Here is a 20,965-nt window from a genome sequence, read left to right as displayed (position 1 = left end):
CCTCTCAGCCTGTCTGCCGAAGGGTCCTGAAGTCCCCATGCAAGGCCAGGTTTTCAGGTAATTTACCATCCTCATCTCTCCAACAACTGCTGCCACCTGCTAGTGTGGGGCTGCTCACCACCTGGACTGCAGCCACATAACCCCCAGTGTGATGGCCCCCTCCAGGGGCCCGGAAGGGGGGTGGGTGGGCAAGCTTTTGGTCCCTTCACCATGTCCCAGGACTCCTGGGGGTGTGAGGGGGCTGGGAAAGGAAGAGAAGAGCATTGTGCATTTCAGCCACAGCGGGGCTGGTGGCGGAGCACTGCATTATCTGTGTTCATGAAAAGTCACGGAATGAGGGCAGAGTTATGATGATGCGGGCATCCTTAACAGTGCATTTTCTGCTGTGGCCAGGTTTTGTTCAGCACACTTCAGCATCCTGCAAAGAGATAACCTGCTGCTAAGTGGCCTGAACTCCATGTAAATGCAGATTACGGAGAGCTCTGTGTGTGTGCAGAGAGATGATAGCAGTTCAGGAAAGTCGCTACTCACAGTTCTTCTCCATGTCCAAACCCTTCCCCTCTGGACTGCGGTGAACAAAGGGTTAATGGCCAGCCTAGCCCACCCAGGGCATGCTGTGAGGAATGCTGGGAGTGATAGTTCTTGGCCACTTCCCTACTAGGGTTAGGGCATGTCTTTCCAGGACTCCCCTCTTCACATTGCAGATTGGGGGTGGGATTCAGTCATGGCACAGAGGCTGGAAGGGAGATGCCCTCCACTCTAACCACTATACCTCCACCCCTCCCTGGGGCAGTATAGAACCCAGGAGTCCTGGCTCCCAGCCCACCCTTCTCTAACCAGTAGACCCCACTTTCCTCCCAGATCTGGGGATAGAACCCAAGACTCCTGGCTTCCAGCCCCCTTGCTCTAACCAATACACCCCACTTCCATCTCTGAGCTAGGATAGAACCCAGGAGTCCTGGCTCCCAGCCCCCCCAGTTCTAACCACTAGACCCCACTCCCATCCCATAGCTGGGATAGAACTCAGGAGTCTTGGTGCCCAGCCTCAGGTTCCACTGGATCCCGAAACTTAGACTGGATTTTGAGGGTGAGATGCAGAGGAGTCTGGGAAACGGGTTACGTAGCAGTAGGGCTGGGTGTGTGTGTGTGTGCGCCCATCCTTGGAGGCAAGGAGAGTACCAGCTGCTCGGGGCATCCCCAGGCCACTGAGACACCTAATTCCCTCCCCCCAGAGGGATTGGCACTGGGAGAGCCATGGGTGCAGGAGACTGGCACTTTCTGCTAAACCAGCTTCACCGAGACCAGAGCTGTGCCCCCGGCCGAATCCAGGACCCAAAGCAGTGCTGGGCTTGTGGGGTGCTGAGCCCAGGGGCCGGGGCAGCTGGATTGAGATACAGTCTGCCTCCCTGTGAGTTCAGCTGCTGGGGTCCCTGGAGGAAGGGGTAGCTGACTACCCAGCCAGATCGCTGCCTATGGGGCTGGGGTAGGTGCTAGCTCTGCTTCAGAGCAGCTTTTGAATCCCCATTGCCTGGAATCTTGGCACATCTCCTGGAGACACTGGGTCTGGCAGTGCCTGAGCTGCAGCACCTCCCCCCTTCCCCGCCCCCTCAAACCAGCTTCTCTTATGTCCCCAAGCTTTTCTCAGCATTGCTGGGCTGGGCGTTGAGGAGGAAACCCGGGCATTGCTCCTGGTATGGTGGGGGCCATGGTATGGAGGTTGCAAGTTGAAACCTGCCCCTGCGTGGAGATCTGCCCGTGGCTCTTTGCAAAGATTTATTCGAGGGAGATGTAAGCTGTGCCCAGCGGGCAGTTCAGATGGGGCTCAAAGGGCTTTTGGGAAGCAAATGAAATGTCCCATGTGACCACTCACCAGGAGCAGGAGGTGAATTAGCAAGCAGAGCCCAGCCAGACCATCTCCTCCAATTCCCGACCCGGGAAATCTCCATGTGGTGATATGGTCGCCTGCAGCGCCCGGAGCACCGTGTCCTTTAAATCCCCGCCCGACCCCGGCTGCAGGAGCTCTGGCAGTGCTTTAAAGGGCCCAGGGCTCCCCACAGTGGCTGGAGCCCTGGGGCCCTTTGAATCACCACCGGAGAAGCCGGTCCAGTCTGGCACGGCGTACAGGCTCTTGCTGGTACGCCATACTGGACCGTACTGGATAGTTTCATCTCTGACGAAATGGCTTTTTTAGCAATCAGGCGTCAATTGAGGGCAGGCCACAGAAAGAGGGGTTTAAAACTGTTGGGAAGGGAGAATCCCATTTTGCCCCTGGGATGAGAGAAGGGGGTTGGAGGCCTAAACATTCACCTACCCCAAAACATTCCTCTAACCCCCATCCCAAATCTCCTGTAAACGTAGAAGAGCCCTGAAGGTGCTATCAGTGTAATTCCACTGATCACCTGAAGAATAAATGTCCCGTGCTAGGAGGAAGTGGGCAACAATAGCTCACATTAGTTTTGCTTTCCTCAACACAGAACGCCTCTGCCCCCCTCGCAAACAATTGCAACCTATCATCTTGGTTCTGTGAGGTTAGCCTCTGCAGAACCAGATGTAGTAAGATGAGGCCCTGAGACATAAACCTTTGGTATCAGAGGCCCGGTCTGAGGCCTGAAGTAATGGTCAAGACATTGCAAACATAAAGCAAAGTTAGGCCGTGAGCCAGAGGCAGGCCCTGCTCACAGAAGTTGGCAAGAGGAAGGCTGCTAAAAGAACGTGTGCCAGGATGGCACCAGAATGGCTGTGTAAGAACACATCCCACACGGATAACAAGGAACAGGCAAACCCAGCCTAAAGACAGTATAAAAGGACAATATGATGGATAGGCAATAAAAAAGGACAATATGATTGATAGACAGCATGATGGATAGACTTATTTGGTCAAACCAACCTGTACCAGGAGAAAGGCAACACCATAATGCATATGGGGGCTGTACCTCAGTGTGTTCAATGATGTGTAACCTGTTTATACCTGGGTATAAGAACGTCTGAGTGGACGTCTTTGTCTAGCCTAGGGGGCAGTGGAGTGTCCCGCCACTGACTGACCTGGTCCATTGTCAGGGAGCACATATGTACTAGCAGAACTGTAGACATCTGATCTGGGGAGCTAGAGGCTGTGTTTCATTTGACAATAAACCTGGCCAAGTGCTTCGTGCCTTATCGGAGTCTTTGGTCATTGGGGGTTCTCCTGTGGTCTGCTGTGTTGGCAATCTGTGCAGAGCCGGGGCAGCACACAGAGGGAACATGCACGCAGCCGACTCTTATCAACATTAAACAGAGCAGAGCACCACACCGATGGCGTCTGATAACATTGGTGACCTCGACCGCTGATCTGGTGAGTAAGCGAGCTGTCCGCTGTAGGAATCGTGATCTAACATGACAGAAAACCACGAGCTAGGGAATCCCCTTAACCCTTCCCTGCAAATCCTCACAGAGTTTTAAAAATATAATGGGGAAAAACATGTAATGTAATCTGTAAGGCTAGCGCAGAGACTGCAGTCGTAAAATGTAAACTATTGCAAATTATAACGATGGCTATTACAGCATGCACAAAATTGGTGGGGCAATAGCAGTAACAAAGAAGGAGTTAAAATAATCAAAAGGAGATACAAAGCCCTGGAATGCTCCCACCCCCCCTGCAGGATGGCGAGCAGCCCAGAGACAACCAGCACAGAAACAAATTAAAACATTGGAAACAGCTGCAAGGCTACAAAAAATACATGTGCCATCCCCAGTTATAAATATTTGCGATCAACAGCAGGTTTCAGGTAGCTCCCTTTTGCCCGAAGAATGGGGACAGAATGGAAAAAGGTGGCCCTAGTAAAATTAAAAGCTGTAACAGGGTCCTCTGCAGTGCAACCACCACCTTATGATAAAAGCCAGGTTCTGGTACAACCTAAACCGTGACCTAGACTGGTGCCTGTCAGAATGGGACAAGTAAGCGCACAGATGGAAAAAGTAGCACACAATACTGTCATGGAATTGAAGGAAAATATGGAACAGTTCACAGAGCACATTCGGAGACAGGAGCTGCGACTTGATTGCAGGGGAGTGAATAAAAAGGAATTTCAAAGTAAAAACTGAAATTAAGCAGGTTAACAACTAGAATTGATGCATTAACGCAGGGAGTTGCCCCAAAACAGTTAACTGCAGCAAAAAAGGGCACTCCCACCATCTATTTGGCATGCAAACAAAAGCAACAGATGCTGGGGGAACAAATTCAGGTTTTACAAGAGCAGGTAATAACCCCCACTCTCCTCTCAAAGCCAGGATAAAAACCAGGGGCACAGTCTCAACTGTGCAGGTTTCCAACTGCTTTGACCCACGGAACCATACTTGGTGCTCATATCTAAAAATATAACCTTCTTTCTCAAATATTTTTGTATACCAGTTAAGTTTTTTCTTTTATATGCCTTCTCAGTTTGCTAAACTCGCCGCTGCTGGCCGTACTTTCAAATATCTTGATGCAGTTAATCTCTCATGGCTCAGATCTTGCTACCTTCCTAGGTTGCTCTTTGCCCCCCCACCCCTTTTCCCCGACCTCTCTTCACTTCTGCTCTCTCTTTGTTTAAAAGTTAAAAGTTATAGTTTTTACAGAAATCTCCAAAAGATAAAGCAATTGAAAACAGAACAAAACAAGAAACAAAAAGGAGATAAGGTAAAAACGTTACTTTAAATAAATCCAGTAAATTAATTATTTTAACCTTCAGGAACGCAACAGCTGGAATTATTCCTAACTTTCCTGAAGATATGGCTGCCAAGCAACAGAAATTCACACTCTGCTTCTAATTCTAACCACTAACTAATATTTGAAAGATGGGCTTTTCTTTTTTCCATATAGCAGAGTTTTAAAGTAATGTTAAATATAATGGAATGCAAAATTCCTTGTTACCAAATTAATACAATACATTTGGCAAATATTAATATATTTTAAAAGTATGTTTGTTAAAAGTTTTAAATAAGGTAATAACTTGTTTATTCAAATGTTTAACCCTTTCAATGTTTTGTTTTTGTTTGCCTTATTTTCTATAGTTATGAATAGAATTCTGATGTCATTTGTTTTGAATTGTAAGTTTGTCCTTTACGTCATGTGCATTGTCCTGTGTTGTATGTTGTGTGTGTTACATGACTATTTTTTATTATATTTATTTTGTTGCAACAAAAGTCAATTTTATACTCTTTTAAAATATATGTATATGTGGTACCATACTATTTTAATATTATGGTTGTGGTATAACCATCATAATATTATTAATAACTTTTTTTTCAAAGTTCAACAAGGTCTCAGTTATAAATATATGTACATATATTTCTGCCTCAACAAATAATGAAATTGCAAACAAAAATAATTTTCTTTTAATAATCACAGTTTTGTTTTGTTTTTTAAGTTTTCTTTAATTTTTTATTCAAAGAAAAAATGTAACGGAAAACCTCAACATTAAGGTACAGATAATATTAACAAAATGTCAATTTCTTGTTTGGGTTTTTATGAACTTGTTTGTTGTTTTTTTTTTTTTAAATTGTTTGCACTTCTAAACTTGTTTGCACTTATAAGAATGTGATAGCAAAAATGTTTAAAAACAACAACTTATGCATAGTGCTAACCAAACAATTTCAACAGGTTTCCACCTTTGGCTCCCAAACATAACAAAAGCATCATGAAAATTTAATACTCTCAAAGTATTTGCATGGACCTATATTTAAAATTTATTTTGGTTTAATTTTATAGTTAGTTTAATTTTACATGGTTTTCTTTTGTTATGTTAATAGGAAGCAGTGGTTGTTACAGTTTGTGCTTCTAAACAGTTAACAAGAGTGAAGTTGGTATCACAAGCAAAGTAACTCTAAAAAGCTTGTTAAAATTATGTTCCTAATTCTTTTCCTGAAACAAAGTGTTCAACAAAGGAAAGCAATACACCTGCCCATGGAAGACTGTAAGCATCTATTTTAGCTGTTAAGCATTACATTCAGTATAAAATATTAGTAATGCACCGTAAGTGAAAATGAATGTCTGTACAACAATTGCAAAACTATAGCTTGTGTTTAAAAGACTTGGTCCCTTTTGCATTGTAAACACTAAATTCATCTGTGTATTAAATTTGGGTTACTAAAAACAAGAGAAATGTAAAAACAAACAAACAAAAACGTTATTATATTAACTAACTTGAGAACAAAGACACTAGAAGATATCACACCACAAAGACACCAGAAGATATTTGTCTACAGTGAAGAAACCCCCAAGAATCAAGAAAAGAAAATTGAAGTGCTGCATAAACAAGAGACTGGTCAAATACACCTCTATCTACCAGATATGGACAATTAATTTAACAATCAGCTAAAAACCACTAGCTGGACCAGGATAAACTGTCATTTAATTTCAACTTGGTTACTGTGTAAAAACAACTGTATTATTGCAGTACTACTATACTATCATTGTACTATTGCTGTATTGTATTATTGCTGTACCAGCACTCCCAGCTATCTTCGTGACACCACTAATTTCCTGAAAAAACTACAATGCCTTGGTGAACTTCCAGAAAACACCATCCTAGCCACCATGGATGTAGAGGCTCTCTACACAAACATCCCACACACAGATGGAATACAAGCTGTCAGAAACAGTATCCCTGATTATGCCACAGCACAAGTGGTTGCTGAGCTCTGTGACTTTATCCTCACACACAACTATTTCAAATTTGGTGACGATATATACCTCCAGACCAGTGGCACCGCTACGAGCACCCGCATCGCCCCACAATATGCCAACATGTTTATGGCTGATCTGGAAAAACGCTTCCTTAGCTCTTGTCCACTCATGCCCCTTTTCTACCTACGCTACATTGATGACATTTTCATCATCTGGACCCATGGGAAGGAGACTCTGGAAATATTCCACTACGATTTCAACAGCTTCCACCCCACCATCAACCTCAGCCTGGACCAATCTACACGGGAGGTCCACTTTCTAGACACCATGGTGCAAATAAGTGATGTTCACGTTAACACCACCCTAAACCAAAAACCCACTGACCGCTATGCCTACCTTCATGACTCCAGCTCCCATCCCAGACACGCCACATGATCCATTGTCTATACCCAAGCACTGAAGTACAACCGCATCTGCTCTAACCACTCAGACAGAGATCAACACCTACAAAATCTTCACCAAGCATTCTCAAAACTATAATACCCGCATGAGGAAATAAGGAAACGGATCACCAGCGCCAGATGTGTACCAAGAAGCCTCCTACTGCAAGACAAGCCCAAGAAAGAAACCCACAGGACTCCACTGGCCATCACATACAGTCTCCAGCTAAAACCCCTCCAAAGCATCATCAGGGATCTACAACCCATCCTTGACAACGATCCCTCACTTTCACAGGCCTTGGGTGACAGGCCAGTCCTCGCCCACATACAACCTGCCAACCTGAAGCATATTCTCACCAGTAACTATACACAGCACCATAGTAACTCTCACTCAGGAACCAAATCCATGCAACAGATCTCGATGCCAGCTCTGCCCACATATCTACACCAGCGACACTATCACAGGACCTAACCAGATCAGCCACACCATCACCGGTTCATTCACCTGTACATTGTCCACCAATGTAATATACGCCATCATATGCCAGCAATGCCCCTCTGCTATGTACATTGGCCAAACTGGACAGTTCCTACAGAGAAGGATTAATGGACACAAATCAGGTATTAGGAATAGCAATATACAAAAATCTGTAGGAGAACACTTCAATCTCACTGGACGCACAATAGCAGATTTAAAGGTATACATCCTGCAGCAAAAAAACTTCAAGACCAGACTTCAAAGAGAAACTGCTGAGCTTTCAGTTCATCTGCAAATCTGACACCATCAGCTCAGGATTAAACAAAGACTGTGAATGGCTAGCTAACTACAAAAGCAGTTTCTCCTCCCTGGTGTTCCCACCTCAACTACTAGAAGAGGGCCTCATCTTCCCTGATTGAACTAACCTCGTTATCTCTAGCCTGATTCTTGCTTGCATACTTATACCTGCCTCTGGAAATTTCCACTACATGCATCCGACGAAAGTGGGAATTCACCCACGAAAGCTCATGCTCCAATACATCTGTTAGTCTATAAGGTGCCACAGGATTCTTTGCTGCTTTAACATTTACAATGTGCATAAATTTGCGAAACTGTTTAACCAACAGACAGGTAAAAATCAACAAATTAATGGCAGCAAACAACATGAAGGCAAAGAAAAAAACAAATTGATAAAGAAATTAAGTTACAAATTGATAAAGAAATTGGTGAACAAATTCCGTGTTAGCACTCATCGTAATTTGGGTTACTGACACTGCATCCTAACTAAGACATATGTTATTCAAAACAATCTTGCTATGTGTCTGGATACCAATACTACATCCTGACACAGCAATATTTGATAAATTGGTTACTGTCCATTCAGTAAGTTATCTGGAAAACAACGTCCATAAAAACAGTTGGATCTATGTCAACTACTGGTATATCATGGGACAATGCAATCCATGGAACACAAAAGCTAGACATTCCTGTTTCCTGCCCAGCAAAACTTACCAGACGGTGACAACCAGCAGTAAGGGTGACCCATAACATGAATACACAGAACTGGGTGGTAACTAATTACAAGACATTTATATATATAAAAGCCTCATTTGTAGTGTCACTACTCCAAATTTCTGTTTTACTTCTCATATATATAATACTGTGGAACAAACTATAACAATGCCTGTTCCAGTGTTTCAAAACACTCAGCCTACTACTAATGATGATACAGGTGATAACTGCTATTGCCATAATAGGAGTGTGTCTCTATCTGTGTCACCAAAGTAAAAGAGTCTGTAGTGAGGCGGCGTGGCTCCCCTCTGCACCAGAGGAGGGAGATCCCAGCCGGAGACCAGAGTGGGCGGAGCTAGTGAGCTCTCAGCCCGCCCCCCAAAGGGTCAGGCGGTGACCCGGAACTATAAAGGCCGGCCCTCAGAGCTCAGTCAGGCCCCAGCTGCCGGAGCGAGCAGATCTCTCTCAGGGAGCTTGAGACTGGGAATCCCCTGTGACCTCCCAGAAAACACCATCCTAGCCACCATGGATGTAGAGGCTCTCTACACAAACATCCCACACACAGATGGAATACAAGCTGTCAGGAACACTATCCCTGATGATGCCACAGCACAACTGGCTGCTGAGCTCTGTGCCTTTATACTTACACACAACTATTTCAAATTTGATGACAATATATATCTCCAGATCAGTGGCACTGCTATGGGCACCTGCATGGCCCCACAATATGCCAATATCTTCATGGCCGACCTGGAACAACGCTTCCTCAGCTCTCGTCCACTCACACCCCTTCTCTATCTACGCTACATTGATGACATCTTCATCATCTGGACCCATGGGAAGGAGACTCTGGAAAAATTCCACCATGATTTCAACAGCTTCCACCCCACCATCAACCTCAGCCTGGACCAATCTACACAGGAGGTCCACTTTCTTGACACCACGGTGCAAATAAGTGATGGTCACATTAACAACACCCTATATCGAAAACCCACCGACCGCTATGCCTACCTTCATGCCTCCAGCTTCCATCCTGGGCACATCACACGATCCATTGTCTACAGCCAAGCACTGAGGTACAACCGCATCTGCTCTAACCCCTCAGACAGAGATCAACACCTACAAAATCTCCACCAAGCATTCTCTAAACTACAATACCTGCATGAGGAAATAAGGAAACAGATCAACAGAGCCAGACGTGTACCTAGAAGCCTCCTACTGCAAGACAAACCCAAGAGAGAAACCAACAGGACTCCACTGGCCATCACATACAGCCCCCAGCTAAAACCCCTCCAACGCATCATCAAGGATCTACAACCCATCCTGGACAATGATCCCACACTTTCACAGGCCTTGGGTGGCAGGCCAATCCTTGCCCACAGACAACCAGCCAACCTGAAACATATTCTCACCAGTAACTGCACACCACAGCATAATAACTCTAGCTCAGGAACCAATCCATGCAACAAACCTCGATGCCAACTCTGCCCACATATCTACACCAGCGACACCATCACAGGACCTAACCAGATCAGCCACACCATCACTGGTTCATTCACCTGCACATCCACCAATGTAATATACGCCATCATATGCCAGCAATGCCCCTCTGCTATGTACATCGGCCAAACTGGACAGTCTCTACGGAAAAGGATAAATGGACACAAATCAGACATTAGGAATGGCAATATACAAAAACCTGTAGGAGAGCACTTCAACCTCCCTGGCCACACTATAGCAGACCTTAAGGTGGCCATCCTGCAGCAAAAAAACTTCAGGACCAGACTTCAAAGAGAAACTGCTGAGCTTCAGTTCATCTGCAAATTTGACACCATCAGCTCAGGATTGAACAAAGACTGTGAATAGCTTGCCAATTACAGAACCAGTTTCTCCTCTCTTGGTTTTCACACCTCAACTGCTAGAACAGGGCCTCATCCTCCCTGATTGAACTGACCTCGTTATCTCTAGCTTGCTTGCTAGCACACATATATATACCTGCCCCTGGATATTTCCATTACATGCATCTGAGGAAGTGGGTATTCACCCACGAAAGCTCATGCTCCAAAACGTCTGTTAGTCTATAAGGTGCCACAGGATTCTTTGCTGCTTTCCTGTGACACAGGGCAGCTGCCCAGGCTGGCCTGAGCTCCCCCAGGCCTGCTACTTCGAGGAGTTGCTGGAGCCTTCCCACTCCCGCTACCCGGAGGAGCCGCCGGAGCTTCCCCGCACCTGCTATCCAGAGGAGCCGCCGGAGCTTCCCCGCGCCTGCCTATCCAGAGGAGCCGCCGGAGCTTCCCCGCACCTACTACCCGGAGGAGCCGCCGGAGTTTCCCCGCGCCTGCTACCCAGAGGAGCCCCCGGAGCTGCCCTGGGCTGACTATCCGGAGGAGTTGCCGGCCCTACCGCCCAGCCCCGGCAGCAACGAGCCCATGCTCCTGGACCCTGCAGAGGCTGATGTCAGGACCCAGTAGGTCCCGAGGGGGAGTACGGAAGGAGCCCGGGGCAGCCGACCCCAGTCTGGCTGCAGCATTACCTGAGCCTATGTCAGTGTGTTGCGGCCAGAATCCCCACTGACTAAGCAGCGGATCTTCAGCTGCTGCTAGGGCCTGGGCTGGGACGCAGTGAAGTGGGAGGGCCTGCATCCCCCCTGCCACCCAACCTCTGGGTGGCAGACTCCCTCTCTCCCTGGCCTGAGGAGGCCAAAGCCTATTAGAATGGCTGTTGTTGCTCAGCCCTGCCCCAGGGCCTGAGCTTTCTGACTTAGTGTTTGTTGCCTCATCCTGCCCAAGGGTCGGGCCTTAAACTGTTACTGTTGCTTAGCCCTGCCCAAGGGCCTGAGCTTCTTGACTCAGTGCTTGCTGGTGCGCCCTGACCAAGGGCTGGGCCTTAACTGTGATTGTCGCTCAGCCCTGCCCAAGGGCCTGAGCTCCCTGACTCAGTGTTTGCTGCCCCGCCCTGGCCTAGAGCTGGGCGGGGCAGCAATAACAACTGTTATTGTTGCTCAGCACTGCCGAAGGACCTGAGCCCTCTGCCCCCACAGGGCAGGCGATTGCCGTGAGGACTGCTGGGCTATCCACCCGGACCCACCAGCATGTAGTGAGCCGGCGTGGCTCCCCTCCTCCCCCCGGAAAGGGTCGAGCCCCAGCTGCACTCGTCTACATGTCAGAGTACAACACCAGACTGGAGAGACATGGTTATGCTTAGACATAGGGTGGTGTCATAGGTACACATACATACCATACATATATACCCATATATGCTACAAATATATATGCCATATCCATATTATTCATATATATATTATTTGGGAGTGCCACTAAGGCTCAATCACAGTACTACATTCCTTGGTCATGGTCCCAGGCCTAACATTCCCAGGCCCACCATAAGGGACTTGAAAGAATTGGATAATAAAATCTGTCTACCAGTCGTACGAGGGAATGTGCAGACTAAGAACAGATGGGGCATGAGTGTATGGCTGGTGAAATGAGGTGACCACATAACAATATTTAGCCCACTGGGTTATCTTCAGTCCATGCATTATGCTTTTCTGGGACGATGGGTAAACATCATCCCATAAAAAGACAAAAAGTGGGGGGATTTAGTAAGATGAGACCCTGAGACATAAACCTTTGGTATTAGAGGCCCAGTATGAGGCCTGAGGCCTGAACTGAACTAATGTTCAAGACCAGGGGCCTCAAACTCAAATGATCACAAGGATCGCATGAGGACTAGTGCATTGGCCCGAGGGCCGCATCACTGACACCCCCCTCTTGCTGCCCCTGGCCCCGCTCCCACTCCACCCTTCCATGAGGTCCTGCCTCTTCCTGTCCCTTTCCTGCCCCCATTCCAACCCCTTCCCCAAAGTCCTCAACCCAACTCTGCCTCCTACCTGCCCTCAGGGGGTGCAGGAGGGGTACGGGGTGTGGCAGGGGCTCAGGGCAGGGACTTGAGGTGCAGGAGGTATGCAGGGTACGGTAGGGGCCCAGGGCAGGGAATTGGGTTGTGGGGTGCAAGAGGGTGAGGGTTGCTGCAGGGAGTTGGGGTGCAGGGTGCAGCATGGGGCTCAGGGCAGGGAACGCAGAAGGTATGCAGGGTGCGGCAGGGGGCTCAGGGCAGGAAGTTGCAGTATGGGGTGCAGGAAGGGTGAGGAGTGCAGCAGGGGGTTGGGGTGCAGGATGCGGCAGGGGGCTCAGGGCAGGAAGTTGCAGTATGGGGTGCAAGAAGGGTGAGGAGTGCAGCAGAGGGTTGGGGTGCAGGATGCGGCAGGTGGCTCAGGGTAGGAGGTTGCAGTATGGGGTGCAGGAAGGGTGAGGGGTGCAGCAGGGGGTTGGGGTGCAGGATGCGGCAGGTGGCTCAGGGCAGGAAGTTGCAGTATGGGGTGCAGGAAGGGCAGGGCCGGTGCAACCATTTAGGCAAACTAGGCGGCCGCCTAGGGCACCTAGTGGTTGGGGGCGCCTAAAAGTCCCCTCAGGCGAGGAGGTGGAGTGGAGGTGAGCTGGGTGGGGGGGCGCGCGGGGAGGGCTACCCGCAGTAATGGGGGGGCACACAGGGGAACAGCTCCCCACCCCAGCTTACCTCCACTCTGCCTCCTCCGCTGAGCACACAGCCTAGCTCTAAGTCTCCAATAAGTGCAGCAAGCCTGGGCGGGGAGGAGAATTAGAGCAGCGCCGCGTGCTCAGTGGAGGAGGCGGAGCCGCGGTGAGCTGGGGCCGGGTACCAGGCAGAGTTAACTTCTGCTGGGGGAGGTCTCCCCAGGCAGGGTTAGCTGTCGTGGTGAGTGGCGGGGAGAGGGGGGAAGTCTCCCCAGGCAGAGTTAGCTGCCGTGGCAGGAAGGGGTGGAAAGGGGGGAAGTCTCCCCAGGCGGGGTTAGCTGCCATGGGGGGACAGGGGGAATCTCCCTGGAGGAGGTTAGTTGCTGTGGGGGGACAGGAGGGAGAGGAGTTAGCTGTTGCAGTGGGGGGGTATCTGCTGCGGGAGGGCTCCCCGGGTGGGGGGCTGAGTTAGCTGCCATCGGGGGGGCGGGGTTAGCTGGGTGGGGGGTGCAAGGTGGAAGTTTTGCCTAGGGCACGAAACTTCCTTGCACCGGCCCTGAGGAAGGGTGAGGGGTACAGCAGGGGGTTGGGGTGCAGGGTGTGACAAGGGGCTCTGGGCATTGGGTTGAGGTGCAGGAGGGGTGCAGGTTGCAGCAGGGGGTTGGGGTGCAGGGTGTGGCAGGGGGCTCTGGGCAGTGGGTTGAGGTGCAGGAGGGGTGCAGGGTGCAGCAGGGGGTTGGGGTGCAGGGTGTGGCAGGGGGCTCTGGGCAGGGGGTTGGGGTGCAGGAGGGGTGCAGGGTGTGCCTGGTGCCACTTACCTAGAGTGGATTTGGGGTGACAGGGCCGCACATCATGGCCAGGCCAGGCTTCCTGCCTGCCTTCCCTGACCCCGGGCCCTGCTCCTCTCCTCTCTGCTCCAGGAAGCAGCTGGAATCCCTGGGGGTGGGGGGGAAACGGCACCATGTGCTGCTTGTTATATCCTTGGGGGCAGCAGCTTTAGGAAGAAATCACTGTAAACAGTGAGCTGTAAACCTTGGAGAGAGCTGTAAAGCTTGGAGCAGCTATTTATTGTTATACACAGAACTAACCAACAGCCAACCACACAGGCTGGGCTATCCCCTAATAATCCGACTCATTGCCATGGCAACACAAGATTCTATTACAACCAAATACACAACACTGCTCCTCCAGGTACCTTCTGCAAAGCTCCCATTGGTTGCGGTTCCTCATACCCGGCCAATGGGAGCTGCAAGAGCACGAAGCCCTCTACTCGCCCTCCCACCCCCTGCCCGGGGCTGCTGGGACATACAGTAGTTCCAGCCTCTTCAGGCAGTGGCATGGGGCTCGCGGCCGCAAGGGATAGGCAGGGGGGTGAGAGGGTGCGGGCAGGGGGGTGTGGGGAGCTTGGCGGGCAGCACAAAAGAACTCCCTGGGCCGCATGTGGCCTGCGGGCCACGTGTTTGAGATCCCTGGTCAAGACTTTGCTAACATAAAGCAAAGTTAGGCCGTGAGCCAGAGGCAGGCCCTGCTCACAGAAGTTGGCAAGAGGAAGGCTGCTAAAAGAATGTGTGCCAGGATGGCACCAGAATGGCCGGGTACGAACACCTCCCACACGGATAACAAGGAACAGGCAGCTCCAGCCTAAAGACAGTATAAAAGGACAATATGATGGATAGGCAATATGAAAGGACAATGATTCTATGATTCTATGACAATATGATGGATAAACAGCATGAGGGATTGACTTATTCAGGGGTGAAAGTAACTTACCGGTACTGCTGGAGTCTTGAGGGGGCGTGGCCTCAACCAGAAGAGGCATGGCCTCAACCGGAAGAGGCGGTGCCTCTCAAGATTTAAAGGCCCTGAGGCACCGGCTGTGGCTGGGAGCCCCAGGGCCTTTAAATCAACCTGGGGCTCCCAACTGCAGCGGTGGCTAGGAGCCCCCCGGGGCTCCTACCACTGCGGAGCTCCGGACCCTTTAAATCCCCACCGCAGCTCCGGCTGCTGGAGCCGTGGGCGGGATTCAAAGGGCTCTGGGCTTCCCGCAGCCAGGGGAGCTCTGAGCCCTTTAAATCCACCCCCAGCCCGGCCGCTGGAGCCGCGGATGGGATTTAAGGGCCTTTGGGCTACCTGCTGTGGTGGGGAGCCCAGAGCCCTTTAAATCCCCTCTGCAGAAGCCAGTGCGATCAAGCACGGTGTACTGGCTCTTGCTGGTACGCCATAACAGACTGTACAGGCTTACTTTCACCTCTGGACTTATTTGGTCAAACCAACCTGTACCAGGAGAAAGGCAACAGCCTAATGCAGAGAGGGGCTGTACCTCAGTGCGTTCAATGATGTGTAACCTGTTTGTACCTGGGTATAAAAAAGCCTGAGTGGACATCTTTGTCCAGCCTAGGAAGCAGTGGAGTGTCCCGCCACTGACTGAGCCGTGTCCATTGTCAAGGAGCACATATGTACTAGCAGAACTGTAGACATCTAATCCGAGGACTGTGTAGACATCAGCTGGAGACAGTGTTTTGTTTGACAGTAAACCTGGCTGGGTGTTTTGTACCTTATAGGAGTCTGTGGTCAATGGCGGTTCTCTCAGGGTCTGCTGTGTCAGAGATCTGCGCAGAGCCTGGGCAGCACACAGAGGGAACACGCATGCAGCTGACTGTTATCAACATTGAACAGAGCAGAGCACCACACTGGTGGCATCTGACACCATCAGATATGGAGCATGTGAAGGCTGTCCAAATTGATAGCAGGGAATACTTGGGCAGAGGGCTACAGGGGCCCAGATCTCACTAGTTAAACAGAGTGTGGTCCCAAAGGCCAGTATACTGCCTGGCCAAATGACAGAGATTGTGGGGGTGGGTAAAAGCAGATTCCTCGTACCCCTAGCTAAAATCATAGACTCATAGATTCATAGACTCTAGGACTGGAAGGGACCTCGAGAGGTCATCGAGTCCAGTCCCCTGCCCTCATGGCAGGACCAAATACTGTCTAGACCATCCCTAATAGACATTTATCTAACCTACTCTTAAATATCTCCAGAGATGGAGATTCCACAACTTCCCTAGGCAATCTATTCCAGTGTTTAACTACCCTGACAGTTAGAAACTTTTTCCTAATGTCCAACCTAATCCATGTGGTTTGGGAAGGTTTGGAAAGAATTTTGATTGTGGAGGTAATGGAGCACCTCCTATTCGACCTGCTCCTGGGTAATGATTTTTTCTGTGTAGCTCACGTTAAAATATTTGCCTGCAGCAGGAGGGAGTGTTGTGCTGGGACCCCTGAGGGAAAGGGTAAGGTCTCAGGAACTGCTGAGAGAATGGGAGAGAGTCTTCTTGCTTCTTCTGCAGCAGGGAGAAATCACATGCTTCCAGGTGCGAGGGTGGTTGAGATCAACTTCTGCACTGCAGCTGGAGGAAGGGATCAGGGTGTAATGCCTGCCAGAGAGTGACCGGTCCAGGTTATTAGCTGCTAGCAGGTCACAGCTGAACCAGAGACAAATCCGGCTCCAGGGAGCAGAGAGCAATGCGTCCCAGAGAAGAGCCCAGAGAAGGGGCAGGGGATCTCAGAAACCACTGAGGTGGATGAGGATTCCTGTGACTCCATAGCACAGGGAAGCAGGGTGCTTCCAAGTATGGGATGGGCTGAGGCTGGCTCCTTTCTAGCAGAAGGCAATGTGCCCTCAGGCCCAGGGGCAGGAGAGGTGTTGTCAGTGATTAAGGAAACTGTCCCAGTTGTTAGCTGGCAGAGTTCGCAGATGAACAGAAGACAGAACCCTTCCTATGGTATGGCTACACTTGCAGCTGTACAGCGCTGGGAGTTAAACCAGTCTTCATACAGCTGAGTAGGGAAAGCACTGCAGTCTGTCCACACTGCCAGCGCACTGTCCTGGCCACATTTGCAGCATTTGCAGCCACATTGGGAGCTGTGCATTATGGGCAGCTATCCCAGCGTTCAAGTGGCTGCAACATGCTTTTCAAAAGGGTCGGTTGGGGTAGGGTATGACAGGGAGTGTGAGGGAAGAGAGAGTGGGTTTTTAGAGTGCTGAGAGTGTGCCAGCTCGCTGCCTTGTAAGTTCCGACCCTACCCCCTCTCACTCACTGAAAGCAAACAGCAGCTGTTTGTTTTTTCTCATACACCAGATAAGCAGCCGCTGAGCCTGAAACGGACGCCAACTCTCCCCGCGCCGCCTCTCTCTTCAAGCAAACATTAGTTGTCTGCATTCCGAACAGGGCGCCCCTGCCTGCCTCTACTCATTCAAATCAAACAGTAGCTGTGTTTGCAGGGCCGGGGCAAAGATGTTTCACCCCCTAGGCGAAAATTCCACCTTGCACCCCCTGGGGAAGCTCCCCCCCCGCCCTGAGGCACCCCCCCATCCCAGCTTACCCCTGCTCCATGCACAAGCACAAGCATGCCGAGCACACTGTGGCTGCTTCACTTCTCCTGCCTCCCGGGCTTCCGGTGTCTAAGCTGATTGGTGCTGCAAGCCTGGGAGGTGGGAGAAGTGAAGCAGCCACAGCGTTCTCGGGGAGGAGGCAGGGCAGGGGTGAGCTGGGGCAGGGAGTTCCCCTGCATGCCGCCCCCACCCTTACTTGCTGCATGCAGCCCTCCCCGTGCTCCTCTGCCCCAGCTCCCTCCACCTAAATGCCAGCGGCGACCGGGGCAGCTGAAGATCTGGCCACCACAGTCGCTGCCGAAGAAAATGGTGCCTCCCAAATCCTGGCACCCTAGGCGACCGCCTAGGTCGCCTAAATGGTTGCACCAGCCCTGTGTGTTTGTTTTTTTGATACACAGCCCCCAAAACGGAGCTTTGAAAGGACATCCGAAGTTCACAACAAAACAAAGAACGGAATCACAACAAAACAAAGAGAGGAAGCTTCAGTTAAAAGGATTATGGGGACTTTCCGGAGATCAATCACTGCGTAATAACGTTACTCCCCATTTACATTGCAGTAGCAGCGTCTCAGCCATTACACAACAGCTGTTGTTCCTCTCCTGGAGGTGGCGTACCAGCAGCGCTGTAGCCACGGAGATACAGCGCTGTACGTGCCTTGCCAGTGTGGACGGAGAGTGAGGTACAGCGCTGTGGGTGGCTTTATTGCACTGTAACTCTCAAGTGTAGCTAAGGCCCTAGCAGGGCCAGCCGGGGGGGGGGGGGGCAAGTGGGACAATTTGCCCCAGGCCCCGGGCCCCACAGAGGCTCCTATGAGACTTTTTCGGGGCCCCTGGAGCGAGGTCCTTCACTCGCTCTGGGGGCCCAGAAAACTCTCACGGGGCCTGGGCCCCTGGAGCTTCTTCCGCTCCAGGTGTTCGGAAGCAGGGGGGTCCTTCCGCTCTGGGACCCGCCACCAAAGTGTTGGGTCTTCGGCAGCAATTTGACAGCGGGGGCCCCCCACCACTGAAGACCTCAGGCCCCCTGAATCCTCTGGGCAGCCCTGGGCCCTAGGGAGCACAGAGAAATGTGTCTTAGGAGGACACCCAGAGGAGGAAACTGGGGAAGAAATAGTGGGGGTACAGGAATGTCTCCTCACTAGTCACTTGGGGCAGGATGCCCAGGACACTAGGAGGATGGCTGGGTCAGCATCTGTTCACCCAGGCACTCAGCCTGTGACCCAGGGGTTTTGAGAAGGAACTGGGTAACTGACCTCCTGGAGGGGAGCAGTCACACAGCTGACTTCTAAGAGACAGAGAAAGGGGTGGTGGAGGGTATCCCAATCCAAGTCCCAGTTTTCAGGAGGCTATTTCTGACAAGTTTTTGGAAGGCAACTCTGTCTCTTTATATCAAGGTGCAGCTCCAACTTGGTAACAGCAGAGGAGTTGAGACCAGGAAATTGCCAGGTGGTAGTTTGTGAGAACACAAACTACCAAGCTCATGGTGTGTGTGTGTGTGTGTGTGTGTGTGTGTGTGTGTGTGTGTGTGTGTGTGTGTGTGTGTGTGTGTAAGCTGCTGGGAAAGGGTAAATCTGATCAAAGGGTAAACGGACCTAGCCCAGAAAGAACAGATCACAGCCCTCTAGAGGGCAGGGAAGGACTCAGTGCTGGGAGGGGGAAACACAGGGTAACCCCAAAAGGGAAGCTGGATTTTCTGCATATGTACAGTCCCAGGGTTGGGAGACTGCTCCCCAAAGGGCCAGCCAATGTGCAGGATCCCCCTGAACACTCATCTTGCCAGACCCAGTGGCATCAAAATTCCAGTATCATGATTAAATTAAGAGCCCCCACATAGGGAAACATTAAAGGGAAGGAAAAGCCAGTGATGGGTTACATGGCAGAGAGTCAAATGGGTAATGAACAAAGTAACCTCAAACTAAAATATCTGAACAGAGGGAGTGATATCATAAAGATACTTGTAAAAGCACAGCTGAGATAAAATTTTTGATATTAATATTAAGTTTTGGAATAAGAATTTTGTTGCTGATGTTAACCCTTATGGTAATGCTACTTTTAAATTAAATACCTGTAAACAGGTTAAAAGCTTACCACAGGAGAGCAACCATAAAAAAAAACTGGTTTGCTGTGTGTGATTGGGGAAACTGAGGCACGCTGCCTCATGGCCTTAATAGCTGGATGCCAAGAGAACTATAACAACAAACTGCCTTTGAGATAGTCAGTGACTAACCCTCTTGCAGTAAACTAAGAGGAAAGGTGTGATGCTCTGTACCTTGGGGGAACACCCAACACCTCCATGTTCATCTTTATAAAATGATTGTGTGGTATCCAGTGCAAAGTTTGTCATGCTGGGTGTCTTCGGAAGGTTCATGATGCACTGAGCATGGTTGTTATAGTAATTGTTACAGTAATTGTGACAGTAAGGTTATAGGTTATAATTTCATGCATATAGTTATGAGGCTGAAAATGTATCCTCATGGCTTAAAGCAAGATCAGGCAAAAACTCTCTAAGAACAGAGAGGCAGTTCACACCTTGTCAGGGCATAGATGGGACAAACCCAGCCCAGCCTAACAGGAACAATGGACACTGGCTTAGGCAGCAAAAAAAGAATCCGTTAAGCTCTCGAGGGAGTCAACCCCCTACCTTCGGGCAGTTTGGGACTGTGATGATGTAATGCTAAGATGACTCTGAAGGGGGCAAAGCCAAGGGGAAAGAAAGGACATGATAAAAGGGAGAGACATTTGCCATGCTTTCTCTCTTCCATCTACATCTACAGACACCATCACCACCACCACCAAGTGACTGAAACGCTGATCAAAGGGGAGAGCCTGGCCTAAAAGTAACCAGCTAGTCTCTGATGAGAAGCATCTAAGTTTTTAAGGACATTGAAAGTGTTAAGATCAGCTTAGAATGTGTTTTGCTTTTATTTAATTTGATCAAATCTGACTTGTGCTTTGACTTATAGTCACTTAAAATCTATCTTTATAGTTAATACATAGAATCGTAGAAAATTAGGGTTGGAAGGGACCTCAGGAGGTCATTGTTAGGGGGCTTATTCCTTCACCCTCTCACTTCCCTGGTCCTTCTTGCATGAACAGAAAGCAACAATATCCGAAGTCCAAAGGCGCAAACAATTTGATGTTTATTGGAGTGAACTTCCAGCAAGCATGATTCCAGTTTCCTTTCTCAGTGTCCCCCTTCCCAGCTCTGACACCACAAAGCCTTGCCTGTGTCCCTGTTCCTGTTCCCATCCCCTGTTCCCATTCCCCTTTAGCAAAACATGATCCCAATTCCCCCATCCCCAGTCCCTGTTCCCATTCCCCCCACTTCCTGATTGACTGCAGACTATATAGTAAAACCTGAGTTTTGCTTAGCTATACCTTAACCAATCATTTTACTGAAATTTAACTAACCAATCCTAACATATTGTAACATGGTTATTTAACCAATTATATTTCACCACCTTCATTAGTT

At 49.7% G+C, this 20,965-nt stretch overlaps 1 protein-coding gene across 4 annotated transcripts in view; it reads right to left on the bottom strand.

Annotated features, from left to right (window-relative positions):
- Positions 1-15,726, bottom strand: part of LOC115637977 (histo-blood group ABO system transferase 1-like) — a 60,873-nt gene extending 45,147 nt beyond the window's left edge. The window contains exon 1 of one of the 4 annotated variants that reach the window (XM_030539571.1): positions 15,659-15,726. The gene's annotated coding sequence lies outside the window, so the exon portion shown is untranslated. Of the gene's footprint in view, positions 1-1,395; positions 1,401-13,147; positions 13,280-13,922; positions 14,043-15,658 lie in introns of those variants that run through there. The other 3 variants (XM_030539574.1, XM_030539572.1, XM_030539573.1) reach the window with 3 other exon arrangements.
- Positions 15,727-20,965: the final 5,239 nt, after the last annotated feature.

Source organism: Gopherus evgoodei, chromosome 21, assembly GCF_007399415.2.
Source record: "Gopherus evgoodei ecotype Sinaloan lineage chromosome 21, rGopEvg1_v1.p, whole genome shotgun sequence".
Taxonomy (NCBI): domain Eukaryota; kingdom Metazoa; phylum Chordata; order Testudines; family Testudinidae; genus Gopherus; species Gopherus evgoodei.
Note: the sequence above shows the minus strand (reverse complement) of the source record. Positions and strands in the feature narration are given on the sequence as shown.